At 43.7% G+C, this 16,292-nt stretch overlaps 1 protein-coding gene across 8 annotated transcripts in view; it reads right to left on the bottom strand.

Annotated features, from left to right (window-relative positions):
• chd9 (chromodomain helicase DNA binding protein 9) overlaps positions 1 to 16,292 on the bottom strand; it is a 268,042-nt gene that overhangs the window by 148,202 nt on the left and 103,548 nt on the right. Inside the window, exon 1 of one of the 8 annotated variants that reach the window (XM_038806720.1) lies at positions 814 to 1,226. The exons of the other annotated variants lie outside the window; for them this stretch is intronic. The gene's annotated coding sequence lies outside the window, so the exon portion shown is untranslated. Of the gene's footprint in view, positions 1 to 813; positions 1,227 to 16,292 lie in introns of those variants that run through there. 8 annotated transcript variants of the gene reach the window in all.

Raw genomic sequence — 16,292 nt, 5'->3', positions numbered from 1 at the left:
TAAGAATGGGCCGTTGCACAGAATGAGGAATTATTTCAAATATCCTAATTAACACAGCAACAAAAAAAAACCTTGAAGCTCCATCTATACCTATACCTCATAAATTAAAGCTCCATCTTGAAGATCCAAAGAACCATCCCAACTAAAAACATGGACTGGATTCTCCGTTATTTGGATTCTCCATTATTTGGATTTGTCCCCATTCCGGCGTCAAAACTGCGGACTTGCGCAGCAGAAAAACTGGCGTGAAACAGCCACATATTACTGCCCTGCAGGGGGCTACCAGGGACCGGCCGTAGATCTAGCAGCTTTTGCTGCAGATATGGGCCCCCGCACTTCCAGGTCCAGCAGCTGCACTGTGCTCCAAGGTGGACGCGGATCGCGGAGCTGGACCCTAAAAACAAACACCCCGATCAGCCGCGCGCCTGACCCTGTCCGTCCGCACAAACATTTCCCAGCTGCCTCTAAGGCCCACCCTGCCCTCCGATCGGCCCGCCCCCGACCAGGGACACACGAGTATCCCGACCGGCGGAACCACATTAGATCAATGCCGTCGGGACTTCAGCCGGTCAAGGGCAGAGAGTGATGGAGCGGGCCTCTGGCAATGGTCCTAGGCGGCGCGGCATACTCCGAGTACTGCCATTCTTACCCGGTCTGGCCTACATGCGATCCAGATTCTCAGCAACGTGGCCGACTCTTAACTGTACTGCTTACCAAATCATCTAATTCAAGAACAACTAAGGACAAGCAACAAATTGCTGGTCATGCCAACGATGCCCACATCCCATGAAAGAATAAAGTAATGTCATTTACCTGCCCACTTGCCAGAATCGATTAGCCTTTTTTGTATCAGCCGCTTATCCGATCTAATCTTGAATATTGACATAGATGTGAATGGGGTTTTCTCGGGGTCATCGGGACCACCCTATCCTTTACAGCTTGTATTAACAATCTGGATTCAGAGACTCAAAAGCAAGTTGATGCAACTTGCAGTAAATACTAACATTTGTGTGTGGGGTGGGTGGAAGACGTTGGGAGAGAGGAGTCCAGACTGAAGAGGGCCCATAAAATGAGTGAGATAAAATCGAAGGGCGTAGATTTAAAAAAAGCATTTAGCAGTGGGATCAGCCATATTTCTGAAAGTAAGCCATCCCAAGCACTGGTTTCTTTTTGCGTGTAAACAGTTGAACAGATTAAATCGCGTAAATGAATGCAAAGTGTGTGTACCTCAAAGAGCTTGCTCGATAGACTTTAAAAGCAAACAGTTAAAATGCAAATTATCTCTGTGGATTGCAGTTAGTTGTTTCAGTTCCCCCAGCAAATTACAAGCAGGTGTTGGTTTCAGAGTGCTATTAGTTACAGACCAATCAGGAGGCTACTTTCAAAAGATTTTGAAACAATTCTGCAGCCCTTTGGCTACAATCCGATATAAATGTTTCCACACTTTAACATGGTACTTTCAGTGATTTATTTGTAGCTTTATCTGGTATCCTGTAAAGTATTGAAGATGCATATTATTTAGTTTTAACTGGTGAGAATAGTTTAGGAAGCCTTCATGCAGGCAGTCGTTTATCAAATGAAAATTAATTCTCTTCAGGGTCACAGTAAGCATAACCAATCTATTGCACAATGCAAGTTGTACTTTAAAACTATGAGCACACTAAAAGATATGCCTAGTCTTCGGAACTCACAGCAACCTGCGTTTAACCAAAACAACTCTTATAAATCTCAAAGGGCAATCTTCAAGCAGAAGATATTTTCTTTCCCATCTCATTTCTCAAATAGATCTACCACAAACAAGTCCAAGATGGCAACATCAACTAGCTTTCTCAATGGCATGTGCCAATGCAGTTGAATGTGGCTACGAGGATAATAGAATCCCTACAGTGCAGAAGGAGGCCATTCGGCCCATCGATTCTGCGCTTGGCCTCCAAAAGAGCATCCTATCTAGGCCCAAGCCCCCGGCCTATCCCCACAACTCCACCTAACCTTTGGACACTTGGGGGCAACTTAGCAGCAGTGCTAGCCACAGTACCACCGTGCCACAATAAGTGACACAAATCTTGCTCTATATTTATCACCCTCCCTGTGTTTCCAGCTGCAGTTCACAGCCAGCCCACGATTCCAAATAGTGGGACAGCCACGCACAACACCAACATCTCCTCCCCAAATAATTACACCATTCACCCTGCTCCCCTACAATCACCAAGTCCCCATTTCTTCCTGCTCTCTACAGTGGAAGCGAATCGTTGTGGGGTACAGCTTCGTGGATGTTGCCAACTCTCTAGTACGCTTGACAGTTTGCAAGCAACCATGCCAGGTTTTGCACTTACTTAATACCCATCGACATGCCCACTTTCCTGGAATAATCAGCAACCTGTGTGGTAAATTATCTATTTTAATAAAAGCAAAAGGAATTGCTCAAAAAGGGCACATTGCGGGAGAGAGTGGCAGTTCACTGGCAGGGAGATGAGAAAGTAACCAGAATCACTCAAAATGGAGAAAGGATACGGATTAAACGCCGTTAACTTTCAACTTCTGTCTTAAAAGTCATGTTTGGATGTAAAGAAAAATCAAATTCACACTTGTTTCAAAATCCAATAGAATCCCGTGTTTCTGCAAGTTTCCATTATAGCAAAATAATGTGGACGGCCATTAGAATCTGGCAGGGAATTTCAGAGGGCTGAACCCAGCAAAGAACTTGCACCAGGTAATGCCATACTATTGTCTGGTCTGCCACTATTTTATTTTTAAATCAGTTCAAAACTTTCATACTGCATTATCATCAACCTGGTGTCATCAAGTGCATGATATGGTTAGAATAAAAAGGATGCCATAACCAACACCATCAATATAAATGATTGATCACTACTATCAAATTGTATTTTTTTTGTAGAAACAGGAGTCAGTACTACAACATTGTAGCATGAAATATTTTGTCATTTAATCTCCCCTACCCTCCACCCTATCACAGTCCTTCTTCCTTTGTTCTTCCTGACACTTTGCCTCTTCCACTGGCTTAAAACACTTCCATTTCTCTCTCCTTCAGTTCTGATGGAAGGTCACTGTCCTGAAATATAAATGTGGTTTCTCTAAATAGATCTTTCCTGACCTGCTGAGCATTTCAGCACTTTTTGTTTTTATTTCAGGGGTCAGTACTGTTGCTCTTCCAGCATTATTCCACTTGGTTCCTCACAAAATTGATGATCATCTCTAGCTGCGGGCCAAGGCCATTATTGTTCCCCAACATAGAAAGCTTATGACCCAGGAGGAGGCCGCTTGGGTCATCTCGCCTGTGCCAACCAGAAAAAAGCAAGTCACTCAGCCTAATACCACTTTCCAGCATTTGGCCCGAACCCCTGCAAGTTACAGCACTTCAGGTGCACATCCAGATACCTTTCAAATGAGATTAAGTTTTCTGCCTCTAGTTGTGGGATAACTAGTTTTTAAAATAGCTCCAGCATAACCTACCTGCTCTTCTATTCTATACCTTGGCTATCAAAGGAAAGCATTCCATGTGCCCTCTGAACCTCTCCTGCTATCTTCAGGAATCTGTGGACATTCACTCAAAGGGCCCTAGTTTCCTGTACGCCACTCACACCTCATAATATCCTCCCATTTATTGGGTATTCCATTACCCTGTTTGACCTTCCCAAATGCATCACCTCACACTTCTCTGGGTTGAATTCCATTTGCCACTTTTCTGTCCATCTGATCAGTCCAATGATATCTTCTTACAGTCTACAGCTATCCTCCTCACCATCAACAACATAGCCAATTTTTGTGTCTACAAACTTCTTGATCATTCCCCTGCATTTACGTTGAAATTGTTTATATACCACAAAGACCATGGTGCAAGTAGAGACAAACGGGTATGACTTGATGCCGATTATGTAGTCCAATGCTTATGTAGTACATTGTATATATTGTGTTGCCCTATTATGTATTCTCATGTATTTTCTTGAATTCTGTTTAATTCCCTTTTCTTCCCATGTACTGAATGATCTGTTGAGCTGCTTGCAGAAAAATACTTTTCACTGTACCTCGGTACACGTGACAATAAACAAATCCAATCCAATCCAATTACTGAGGCATGGTTACAAGGAGACCAAGGCTAGGAATTGAATATCCAAGTGTACTCAGTATTTCAGAAAGATAGACTGAAAGGAAAATGAGGTGATGTAGCTTTGCTGGTGAAGAAAAGGAACAATTCTGTAATGAGAAAATTATATAAGCACTGGAGATCAAGATGTGGAATCAGTCTAGGTAGAAATAAGAAATAGCAAAGGGAAGAAGTCCCTGGTAGGAGTAATCTATTGGCCCCCAAACAGTAGTTTGCAGTGGGGTGCAGTATAAACCAGCAAATTCTGGGGGCTTGGGAGAAAGATACGGTAATAGTCATGGGTGATTTTAATTTAATTGGCAAGGGTAGCCTCGAGGAAGAGTTCGTTGAATGCATTCAAGATTGTTTCTTGGAACAATATGGTTATGGAACCAACCAGGGAGCAGGTTACTCTGGATCTGGTCTTGTATATTGAGGAGGGATTAATTGATGACCTGAGTTGAGGATGCTCTAGGGAAAAGTGACCATTATATGATAAATTTCAAAATACAGTTTGGGGCAAGAAAGTGGCATCGCACTTTCTACGTTCTGGAATTAAACAAAAGAAATTACATAGGCACGAGGGCAGATCTGACCCAAGTAGAGTGGGCAGGAAGGATAAGGCGTAGGACAGCTGATGAGCTGTGGCAGTTGTTTAATGAGATACTCAATTCCTCACAAGTAAAATATATTCTAGAGATGAAAAAAAGACGGTAAGAGGGATAAAAAATATTCCATGGCCAAGCAAGGAGGTGAAGGACAATATAAATACAAAAACTAAGGTGTAATACCATGTTGCAAAGGCCAGTGGCAAGCTGGAAGATTAAGAAACTTTTAAACATAATCAAAGGGTTACTAAAAAAATAATAAAAAGAGCCAAGGTAAATTACAAAAGAAAGCTAGCACAAAATATCAAAAAGGATAGCAAAAGCTTTTATAAGTACATTAAAGGGAAGAGTGTTGCCAAAGTGAATGTTGGTCCCTTGGAAGATGAAACTGGAGAGTTAGTAGTAGAGAACACAGAAATGGCGAAGATGTGAAATCAATATTTTGCCTCAGTTGTCATGGTGGAGGACACTAGTACCATTCCTATAGGAATGGGTAATTCAGAGGTAATAAAAATGTTGGAATATAGAACAATCAGCATAATTAGAACAATCAGCATAACTAGGGAAACAGTACTGAACAAACTAGTGGGATTGAAGGCAGACAAGCCCCCAGAGCCTGATGGCCTACACCCTAGGGAGTTATAAAGGAAGTGGCAGCAGATCTATTGGTTATAATATTCTAAATTCCTTGGACACAGGAAAGGTTCCAGTGGATTGGAAAAAATCCTTACTCAAAAAGGGAGGGAAGCAGAATGTAGGGAATTATAGACCAGTTAGTTTAAAATCTGTTGTTGGGAAATTGTTAGAATCCATTATTAAGGAAGTAATATCCGGACATTTTGAAAGTCAAAATGCAATCTCACAGTCAGCATGGTTTTATTAAGATTAAATAATCTTTGACTAATTTGCTAGAGTTTTTTGAAGATATCAGCCAAATGGATAATGGGGATCATGTAGATGTAGTATATCTGAACTTCTGGAAGGCTTTTGATAAGGTGCCACACAGAAAGTTAATACACATGGTTAGATCACATGGGGTTAGTAGTAATTTAGTAGCTTGGATAGAAGACTGGCTGATGACCAGAAGCCAGAGTCGGAAAAAATGGTCCTTTGCTGGACGGCACAATGTAATTAGTGGGGTGCCACAGGGTTTATTATAATCTTTATTATTGTCACAAGTAGGCTTACATTAACACTGCAATTAAGTTACTGTGAAATCCCCTAGTCGCCACACTCCGGCGCCTGTTCGAGTACACAGAGAGAATTCAGAATATCCAAATTACCTAATAGCACCTCTTTCAGTTTAGTCCTTGGCCCCAACTATTTCATAGAATTTACAGTGCAGAAGGAGACCATTCAGCCCATCGAGTCTGCACCGGCTCTTGGAAAGAGCACCCTAACCAAGGTCAACACCTCCACCCTATCCTCATATCCCAGTAACCCCACCCAACACTAAGGGCAATTTTGGACACTAAGGGCAATTTATCATGGCCAATCCACCTAACCTGCACATCTTTGGACTGTGGGAGGAAACCGGACCACCCGGAGGAAACCCACGTACACATGGGGAGGATGTGCAGACTCCGCACAGACAGTGACCCAAGCCGGAATCGAACCTGGGACCCTGGAGCCGTGAAGCGATTGTGCTATCCACAATGCTACCGTGCTGCCCAACAATGCTACCGTGCTGCCCACAATGCTACCGTGGGTGACTTGGATACAGGGACGGTCCTATAGCCAATTTGCGGATGACACTAAAATAGATGGGACAATAAGTTACAATGAGGAAATAAGAACTTGACAAATGGATATAGATAGATTAGGAGAGTGGGCCAAAACGTGGCAGATCGGAGGTTAACATGGATAAGTGTGAAGTCAGCCATTTTGGTTGGATAAATGGAAAGGCAACTTATTATCTAAAAGGGGAGGGACTTTGGGGTCCTCCGCTGCAAAGGGACCTGGGTGTCCTAGTGCATGAGTCACAGAAACCTAGCATGCAGGTATAGCAAGTAATATAGAAAGCGAATGGAACGTTGGTATTTATAGCCAAAGGAATAGAGCATAAAGGTAAGGAAGCGTTGTTGCAACTGTACAAGACATTTGTGAGACCAGTAATGTGCACAGTTTTGGCATTGGAGGTGGTTCAGAGGAGGTTTAATAGATCGATTCCAAAGACATGGGGTTTGTCTTATGAAGAGATATTGAACATTTTAAGCCTGTACTCTCTGGTATTAAGAAGAATGAAGGGAGATCAAATTGAGGTATAGAAAATGATTAAAAGGGAATGGATAATGTAGACGTGGAGCGGATGCTTTTTCTTGTGGGGCATTCTAGAACGAGAGGTGATAGTCTCAGGATAAGACGTAACAAATTTGAAACAGAGGCAAGGAGAAACTACTTCTGCCAAAGAACCGTGAATGTGTGGAATTCGCTACCCCAGAGTGCGGTGGATGCTGGGACAGCGAATAAATTTAAGAGGTTAGACAGATTTTTATTTACTAATGGGTTAAAGAGTTATGGAGAACGGGCAGTACAATGGAGTTGAGGCCATGATGAGATCAGCCATGATCGTATTAAACAATGGATCAGGCTCGAGAGGCTAAATTGCTAATTCCTGCTCCTAGTTCTCGTGATCTAATAAAGAATTATTCTGTCAAATTCCATCTTCCAGCTCTTGGTCTGTAGCCCTTTAGGTAACAGCACCTCAAGCACTAATCTGGTGTTCTTGTTTAATAAGGGGATTTATTGATTAATAAGGGGATCAGGGTTATGGGGAGAAAGCTGAAGAATGGGGATGAGGAACATATCAGCCATGATCGAAGGGCGGAGCAGATTAAATGGGTCGAGTGGCCTAATTCTGCTCCTATATCTTATGTTCTAAACCACGGGCAGCAGAGTTTTGGATGACCTCAAACTTATAGAGGGTAGAACTTAGGGACCAGCAGAGTTGCATTTGAATAGTTAAATCTAGAGGGAATTAAGGCATGGATGAGGATCTCAGCAGCAGTTGAGCTAGGGGTGAAGTCAGGTGATGTTATAGGAGGTGAAATGTGCAGTCATAGTAAATAGGAGGTCGGATGCTCACCTCTGGATCAAATTTGACACCAAGGATATGAACAGACTGGCTTAAGCTCAGGCCTTTGCCAGGGAGAGGGAAGGGGTCGGTAACTAGGGAACAGAGCTTGTAGCAGGGACCGAAAACAATGAGTTCCGTCTTCCCAATATTTAACTGGAAAAAATGTCTGCTCCTCCAGTACTCTTACTCACAACATTAAACAGATACTAGTAAATAAACCAGATTATTACTTAAAAATAAAACAGGGCAGTAAGGCAGGAAGATAGAAATTTAAAAGTAAAATGTTAAAGGAAATGTTTAAAGGAAAAGGACAAGTTCATCTCCTGTGATATTGCTCATAGATTGAAAGGTGGCACCATGCTCACGTGAACAAAGGTTGGAATAATTATGCACGTGTGATTGAGCCAAAAGTGGAACAAAAAAAAAGTTGGAAATTTAAATGGAGAGAGAGAGAGAGAGAGAGAGAGAGACAGACAACAGGTATTTATTTTTAAATTAGCATTGGCACTAGAGTACCCAATGTCAGGCTCAATCACATGTTTGAATCCGTCCAAGATAAATAAATAGGAACAAAGGTCACACGAAAAATAGTCAAGGTGCAGGCAAGAAGGAAAAGTTCAAATGACTCACGAAGAGAGAAACAGTAATTAGAGTGGGAAGATACTTGTGTGGCGCATAAACACAGGCATATACCAACGGGGTCGAATAACTATTCCTTGTTGTAGGTTTTATGTAATTTTTGTCTTTGAATTATCTTCTCCACGGAATCTACAGTGATACAAATCTTGTTGGCCATCCAGCTGGCAATTACATCAGATGCAGTATACAAGTTTTTTTTTAAAAATTCATTCAAGGGATGTAGGCTTTGCTGACTAGGCAAACATTTATTGCCTAGGTTAAATCACAGCCAGCTAGCTCTCCCCCTCAAAGGTGAAAGCAGCCTATGGTTGTCTGGGACTAAGGCGACTTTCCCTTATCCCAAATTGCCCTCAAGACAGTGGTGAGCTGCGTTCTTGAGCCACTGAATCTGTGGTGTAGTTCCTTAATACATTCCCATCTTTCACTTGGAAACAATTTAAGAATAAAAATTACTTTAATCGTACAATGCTCAAGCATACTTCATGCAAAAAAAAAATGATATTCACTGATATCTCCACTGAATGAAGAATCCTGTTGCCTTAAGGGACGATGCGCATAATTCGCCGAGGATCTCAAAGATATATTAGAGTTCCCTTTCATGCCCCTATGTCAGCCAATAAGCTAGATAGACTAATAGCAAAACAAACAAAGTTTATTTGGAGTCTATTTAAAGAGTCTCCAAGTCTCTACGAACTGAAATAAACAGACCTTGTGCATGACTGAAACTCCTAATAAAGGCGGATTGGAACAGAGATGTATTATACAAACGAAGTAGGTAATATCAATCCGTCATTTACACCAAATAAAATCGATTGGGGGGGGGGGGGGCAGAATAACATCATCATCTCCACGCAGGCCAAGAGTAATAGTTGCACGATATGCATCCAAAATTATAAAAGTATATAGTAGCTTCCTGGCAGCTGCCAACCAACTTAACCGAGTGGCCGTGGACAACAAAAACCAAAGGACAGCTTCTCCACACAGGGTTAGAAATGTCTGCCTAACCACAAGCTGCATCCCAGAACATACAAAAACATACAAAAGTTATGTAATGCGGTAGGACTTAGTTGTTGTGTGGTAATTTGTCACTCGCAAGTCCCTGAACATTTTATTAAGCTTGCATTAGCAAATAACTGCTAGAAAGCTGTATATTTGGTTTCAGTCAGCAGCACCCTCCCTTGGCACTGCCGAGAATAGGGTTTCAAAGTGTGTGGAACTGCAAAGCTCAAAACACCTCTAACACTTGTTGTGAATGGCAATCTGGAAATTGATTTCTGTTGGCAACTTTGCTAAAACCCAAAGGACAAAGTAACGCCTTAAAAAAAATAAGAAGTCTTACAACACCAGGTTAAAGTCCAACAAGTTTGTTTCAAACACGAGCTTTCGGAGCACTGCTCCTTCCTCAGGTGAATGGACCTGAGGAAGGAGCAGTGCTCCGAAAGCTTGTGTTTGAAACAAACCTGTTGGACTTTAACCTGGTGTTGTAAGACTTCTTACTGTGCTTACCCCAGTCCAACGCCGGCATCTCCACATCATAAAAAAATAAGAAATCTTATCTCAATTCCTCACATGTCACTACTTTATGGTGACACTCCTGTTTAAACCAAGTACCCATTTTTGCACTAATGCCAATGAGGCCAGGGACAATGCCAGCTTTTTGCATGTTTGCAGCTTAACAGCAATTAGGCCGAATCGGTTTGTCATGGAAATCTGTTTCTCAGCTGCGTATGGATTAAAGTACCTCAGATCTAATAGTGAATTCTGATCAGATGAGCAAAAGCAAAATACTGCAGATGCTGGAAATCTGAAATAAAAACAGAAATCACTGAAAATACTCAGTAGGCCAGGCAGCATACGTGAAGAGAAGGAGTTAACATTTCAGTCCAATGACCTTTCATGAAAACAGAGAAAAGACTGAAAGTGAATAGGCTTTGAGCAAGTGCATACTCTTTATTACTGTCACAAGTAGGCTTACATTAAACACTGCAATGAAGTTACTGTGAAAATCCCCTAGTTGCCATGCTCCGGCGCCTGTTCGGGTAAGAGGAGGGGGTTTGTGAGGGAGCAAAATGGAAGGTCTGCTATCGGATGTGGGGTGGCAGGATGATAATATTTCATGGTACAGGAATTATTGAAGTGTGACTAGCTGGATCCAGGTTCCAAACCCAAAAAACAAATGAGCAAAAGACACAAAACAAATTGGGAGGCAGACATTATGATCTAAACTGGTTGAGCTCAACATCGAGTTCAGAAGGCTGTAGAGTGCAGAGTTGAAAGGCACGGTGCTGTTCCTCAAGCTTTAGGAAGGCAGTGGCGAAGCAGTATTATCTCCGGACTAGTAATTCAGAGACACAGAGTCATGCGATGGGGGCCTGGGTGCGAATCTCCCCAGGGCAGATGGTAACATTTGAATTCAATAAATATCTGGAATTAAAAGTCTAAAAGGTGACCATGCAACCATTATCGATTGTCGTAAAAACCAATCTGGTTCACTAAGTGTCCTTTAGGGAAGGAAATCTGTCGTCTTTACTTGGTCTGGTCTACATGTGACTCCAGATCCACAGGAATGTGGTTGATGCTTAAATGCTCCCCCAGGGATGGGCAATAAATGCTGGCCCAGCCACATCCCATGAACATATATATTTATTTAAGTTGGAATGCTGTGGCAGGCTGAGAGCAAGGTCAGAGTTGGAGCAAGAGGAATTAAAATGACAAGCAACAGGAATCTTTTTTTTAAATTTTAAGAGTACCCAATTAATTGTTTGCCAATTAAGGGGCAATTTGATGTGGCCAATCCACCGAACCTGCACATCTTTGGGTTGTGGGGGTGAAACCCATGCAGACACGGGGAGAATGTGCAAACTCCACACAGACAGTGACCCAGGGCCGGGATTCGAACCCGGGTCCTCAACGCCGTATGCAGCAATGCTAACCACTGTGCCACCGTGCCATCCAAGCAACAGGAATCTCAGCGTCATACTTGCAGACTGAGCGGAGATGTCCCACAAAGCAGTCACCCTATCTGCATTTGGTCTCTCCGCTGTATAGAACATACAGCGCAGAAAGAGGCCATTTGGCTCATCGAGTCTGCACCGATCCACTTAAGCCCTCATTTCCACCCTATCCCCGTAACCCAATAACCCCTCCTAACCTGTTTGGTCACGGAGGGCAATTTTATCATGGCCAATCCACCTAACCACATTGTGAGCAGCAACTCTATGTTAAATTGTAAATCACGAGTTTTGGGCCTTGGATGACGGGGGGGGGGGGGGGGGGGGGGGGGGGGGGTTAAGTCACCTACAGGAGGGTGCATGGGATGTTCAACACTTTTTACCCCCAGTCACTTCAGAAGAAGGAAAATACAGCATCTCCAAACCACACTACTGATGACTACCACAATTTATTTACGATATAATATTGTAAACAAGGTACAAAATGTTGCATGGACAAGAGAGCATTGAACTTTAAAGCAATCCCATATCATCAGTACTAAACAGAAAATGTTTAATTTGTCTTTGGAACTGATTTTTGGTGCTGTGCCATTGAATTGAACAGATTTTTCTCCTCTAACTGTTCACGGCAACATGGCACTGTTCAAAACTAAGATCCACGATATTTGGATGACCAACTCTTAGCAAAGCACCATCAACGAGCACAGCTACAATGTCCATCATATTAAAATGCTGCTGCACTGCAGGCTTAAAATAATATTGAATCAGTCATTAACATACCATGTACTGTAATTTAGTGCTTTGGGTGCCATGTAATCTGAAATAGACAGAGAGAGAGGGGCGCGGAGAGAGCGAGAGAGAGGGGCGGAGAGAGCGAGAGAGAGGGGCGGAGAGAGCGAGAGAGGGGGGCGGAGAGAGCGAGAGAGGGGGGCGGAGAGAGCGAGAGAGGGGGGCGGAGAGAGCGGAGAGAGGGGGGCGGGAGAGAGCGAGAGAGGGGGGCGGGAGAGAGCGAGAGAGGGGAGAGAGGCGGGACGAGAGCGAGAGAGAGGCGGGACGAGAGCGAGAGAGAGGCGGGACGAGAGCGAGAGAGAGGAGGCGGGAAGAGAGCGAGAGAGAGGCGGGAGAGAGCGAGAGAGAGGGGGCGGGAGAGAGCGAGAGAGAGGGGGGGCGAGAGCGAGGAGAGAGAGGGCGCCCGGGAGAGAGCGAGAGAGAGGGGCGAGAGAGAGCGAGAGAGAGGGGGCGGGAGAGAGCGAGAGAGAGGGGCGGGAGAGAGCGAGAGAGAGGGGCGGGAGAGAGCGAGAGAGAGGGGCGGGAGAGGCGAGCGAGACAGAGGGAGAGGCGAGCGAGACAGAGGGAGAGGCGAGCGAGACAGAGGGAGAGGCGAGCGAGACAGAGGGAGAGGCGAGAGAGACAGAGGGAGAGGCGAGAGAGACAGAGGGAGAGGCGAGAGAGACAGAGGGTGTGGCGAAAGACACAGAGATGTGAAAGAGACAGAGAAAGAGATGTTTGAGGCGAAAGAGAAGAGACAGAGAGAGATGCAATGTTTGAGGCGAAAGAGAAGAGATAGAGGCAATAGAGACAGAGGGACGGAGGCAAAAGAGACAGAGATAGAGAGGCAAAAGAAAGTGAATGATCGCAATGTATAGAAATTACGAATATCCAAAAGTTGCAGTCACGAGGTTCAGCTCCCAAAAAAGTGAAGTAGAAAGTTTATGAACAGTTCATTTCCACATAAATCGATAGTTCGATAGGTATGAAAATAAATTAAGTGTGCACTATATGCATGATTTATATCACGAGAAATGTCTACAGTTACTCGGGATGGTGAAAACCTATATTACAGTAGGTCCACTAAGAGGAATAACTCATATCAGTAGCATTATTAGTCCTCAGTGGGCTAAGTTGCATTGCAAATCCACACATTGGAGTTTCTCCAAATAAAGGTTCAAGCAAGACCACCACGTTTTATTGTGCTTATGGTAATTTGACAGTAGGTCCAACTGAAGCATAGCCACTCCTCACTGAAGTTAACTGAAAAATTTCCACAGGATACAAAAGATTTTGCTGAAGAATACTTCTGAGAACTATGACCAGATCTCTCGGGTCTTACCGCAAATGCTATACTTCACATTATCTAAATGCACAACTAAAAGTTGTGCATTACAAGTGGATTTGGCTTAATGCAGAAGGTTTCCCTTTGGTACTGCACTGAGATTCTTGACAATGACTAAGCGTCCACGTGTCTGCATTTGTAGTTTCACTACTGCTCCGGCAGTAAGAGTTCAACACTCAGCACAACTCTTTTTTTTAAAATAATTTTTATTGAAAAATTTTGAATTTATACAACAACAACGAACCATAATAAAATACCAAAAAGAACAATAATATTAGCAATCATAAATATTCGCCCCATCTCCATGAACAACACAGCATATTAACAACAGCGCAGATTAACACAATATTAAAGTTACATAATAGAAACTACAATAAGGAACACCCCCCTTACCCTCCCCTCCCCCCTCCCCGGGTTGCTGCTGCTATTGACCAAGATACCTATCTTTGAGCCAGGAAGTCCAGAAAAGGCTGCCATCGTTTATAGAACCCTTGTATTGATCCTCTCAGGGCAAATTTGACCCTTTCCAATTTTATAAATCCCGCCATGTCACTGATCCAGGTCTCCACACTTGGGGGCCTTGCATCCTTCCACTGCAGCAAGATCCTTCGTCGGGCTACTAGGGACGCAAAGGCCAGGACACCGGCCTCTTTCGCCTCTTGCACTCCCGGCTCTATCGCAACTCCAAAAAACGCGAGTCCCCACCCTGGTTTGACCCTGGATCCAACCACCCTCGACACCGTCCCCACCACCCCCTTCCAGAATTCATCCAGTGCTGGGCATGCCCAGAACATATGGGCGTGGTACGCTGGACTCCCCAAACATCTGATGCACCTGTCCTCACCCCCAAAGAACCTACTCATCCTGGTCCCGGACATGTGGGCCCGGTGCAGCACCTTAAATTGGATGAGACTAAACCTTGCACATGAGGAGGAAGAGTTGACTCTCTCCAAGGCATCCGCCCAAGTCCCGTCCTCTATCTGCTCCACGGGTTCCTCCTCCCATTTAGCCTTCAGCTCCTCCACTGACGACTCCTCCACCTCCTGCATTACCGTATAGATGTCAGACACCTTCCCCTCTCCGACCCACACCCCCGAAAGCACTCTGTCCATCGTCCCCCACGAGGGCAGCAAAGGGAATCCCTCTACCTGTCGCCTAGCAAACGCCTTTACCTGCAAGTATCTGAATGTTCCCTTGGGGAAGCCCAAATTTATCTTCCAGTTCCCCCAGGCCCGCAAACCTCCCGCCAATAAACAGGTCCCTACATTTACTGATGCCCACCCTTTGCCACCCCCTAAGTCCCCCATCCCTGTTCCTTGGGATGAACCGATGATTGCCACCCAATGGAGCCTCCATCGAGCCCCCTGTTTCCCCTCCTATGCCGTCTCCACTGTCCCCAGATTCTTAGGGTCGCCGCCACCACCGGGCTCGTGGCACTCAGCAAAACTCTTAAATACAAGATTGGATTCAAAAACAATAACTAAGACTCTTGGGATGTAACAGAATTTACACAGTTCCCAAAACTGCGTGCGTAATTGACTTTGAGGTTTAATGCTACTATTTTTGAATGTCACAAGTAGATAGAATAAGAATTATTATTCAAAGAATTCAATTATTGCATTGCCAAAAATTGAACAAATATGAGATAAGCAACAGAAATCCTTGACATGCTTAACTAAACTACATTCCATGTGTAGAAAGCAATTCTTTGACAGCACTTTCCAAATCTGTAACTGCTATTTACAAAATAAGAAACTGTAGCAGCAGGTACATCGCCACACTACCATCTGCAAATTTCCCCCCAAGTCAGACAGCAGCCCAAGTTGGAAATATAATTGCTCTTCCTTCATTGCTGTTGGGTCAAAATGCTGGAAATCCTATCGAACACCATCATGTGTGTGTCCACACTATAAGCACTGCAACTCTAACAGTTCAATAAGGGCAGCTGACCATCACCTTGCCACAGGCAATTAAGAATGGGCAATAAGAGCTGGTCTCGCCAGCGTCACCCACGCCCCATGAACAAACTAAGGCAATTTGCAACTTTCATTGTGAATACAGCAGCTTCATCTCGAGATTTACTTCAAAGCCACAATAGTTCAATAATACAGCACATAAACACCATTACACCACCATTCAAAGTTGATGAAATGAAGATTCTATTCCATTCATTGGCGTTTTAATAAATACAATCATTCATTCATCACATGACCACACACACTAATCACAAAGGACCCAAATATTGAAAGCAGTCATAAATATTAGCCAGAAACCTCCTGCAACAACATATTGGACATAAGCCCCGTAGGTTTTACCATAGTTTGTGCATCAATCCTCCAGTAGCAAATTTACACCAAAACTTACCGGAGACTGAATTATACTATGGTGCAGGATGCAGTGGCAAATCAGACGCAACACGGCCAATCTAGTCAATTTCCATGGACGATCAGTGCAACAAAGGAAGTGGTTAGGGTGCGACCAAAAACTCCAGCATCCTGAAGTCCAGGGTGAAGGTGTTCAAAATATACTACGATCATTCAATGTCAATTTTACTGTTGCTGACTTGCTTATTTTTTTTGAATCACCTAATTGATGGTTCCAGTTCCAAAAAGGCTCCTGAAACGATCACCCAAATGTCAGTGATAATAACATAGATAGATGCATGACTACATGTATCACATTATCTAAATCCTCATTTTTTTTCAAACTGGCATTGTCGTATTAGGTATACTGGTCTAACACTGGCTGCAACTGGATGCAGCTTAGGTCAGAAAGATACTTCAGACCTTGAAGTTAGTTCAAT

Source organism: Scyliorhinus canicula, chromosome 9, assembly GCF_902713615.1.
Source record: "Scyliorhinus canicula chromosome 9, sScyCan1.1, whole genome shotgun sequence".
Classification (NCBI taxonomy): domain Eukaryota; kingdom Metazoa; phylum Chordata; class Chondrichthyes; order Carcharhiniformes; family Scyliorhinidae; genus Scyliorhinus; species Scyliorhinus canicula.
The sequence above is the reverse complement of the archived record's forward strand: the minus strand, read 5'-3'. Positions and strand labels throughout refer to the sequence as shown.